Below are 1,548 nucleotides of genomic sequence, written 5' to 3' on the forward strand. Positions count from 1 at the left end.
TTATTGTAAATAGCATATCACTAAAAAATACTGCTATTTTCACTTAGTGTAAATAGGCTCTATCTCTACGGTATTTAACGTGATCACAATTGGATAAAAACATTGTAAGTTGGGCCTGTTAATTGTAATGATTTCATTTCCACGGTTATTCAAACAACAAATAGATTATATAGAGAAAGTGAGCAAGGAACACAGCATCAACGGAGCTTTCTGAAACTCAGAATCAGCTAAACGAGTCATTATTTTGAAACGCTGCAATTGGATTATATATTGTGAATCATTTCATTCAGATCGGGACGCCGGAGTGGGTTCGCAGGATGTTTTTTTTCAGCAGATGCAGGGATGCATAGACCAGCAAATCGCACCCTGTATATATATATATATATATGTATATTTATTTATTAGGGCTGCCCTCTAATAGTCGACTAATCGTTAGTCGACCAGAAGAGGCTTGGTCGACCAAAATTGTACTAGTTGCAGAAAAAAAGAAAATAAAAATCCACATTGGCGAAGTCACGCAGTCCGTGACGGACAGATTGTTACCCAGTCAGCAAATTTGCATATGCATATGATCGGAACTCCACGCAGCTCCCGCTCTACTCTCCATTGGAAATTAATGACTTCCAGTCTATCACTTGTCGTTTGTCGGAGATAGTGGAAAGGCGGCTTTAAGGGCAGGTTTTACTGTAGCAATGATCTAATAGTGGAAACGCAGCTTGATTTTGGGCCCCACCCGGCTCGTTGTTAGCCCTGGCACGCACTGACCAACAGGAAAATGACAAGCAGCCGCTTCTAATATGCCATTAACACAGAAGTATTCAGGGAGATAAAACAAAGCATGTATCGGTAACAGTATCGTTTGTCCTGAAGCTTATCGGTAGTCCGGTATTGACCCAATTACATACAGGTCCAAAAAAAATACCGGTTCTGTACCCATCCCTAGACCTATTGCAAAAAAAAGGAAAAAATATATTTGTATATTTACTTATATAATGGATATACTTGTACATGGCATTTATGTCCAAAATGGTATTGCACATACATAAACATATATTTGTATGGCCTAGATATATATGTTAATATATGAAATTGTTCCTATTTCTTATAGGTTTCATATATGTTTTTACTTCATATGATATTTTACTTCATTTATTTCATACTTCCATTGTGTTTACTGTGTTTTAAAATATTTCATTCTCTGAAATGCCACTTAAGTGTGTGCGACAATTTCAGTGTCTAAACAGTGCCAAATATTAACGACATAAACCAATTTGCTAACAATAAACAAAAATAACTCAAGCCTAATTCTCGTTTGCTGTTAGAATCACCCCCCCCCCTCAAACAGGAGATGAGATGGTCAAAACGTACCAAGACCATTATGTAAACATACCAATGGCTGTAGTGTTGGGAAGGACATTCAGGATTTTTTGGTCTCCACTAATAGCAACATTTGTTAATTTCCTGTGGAGAAAAAAAATATATATATATTTTGTACACTTTTTGTGTGTGTTTTACAATTCTACAATTATTCTGAAATTAATTTTGAAT

Source organism: Sinocyclocheilus grahami, unplaced genomic scaffold, assembly GCF_001515645.1.
Source record: "Sinocyclocheilus grahami isolate Dianchi unplaced genomic scaffold, SAMN03320097.WGS_v1.1 scaffold2460.1, whole genome shotgun sequence".
Taxonomy (NCBI): Eukaryota; Metazoa; Chordata; class Actinopteri; order Cypriniformes; family Cyprinidae; genus Sinocyclocheilus; species Sinocyclocheilus grahami.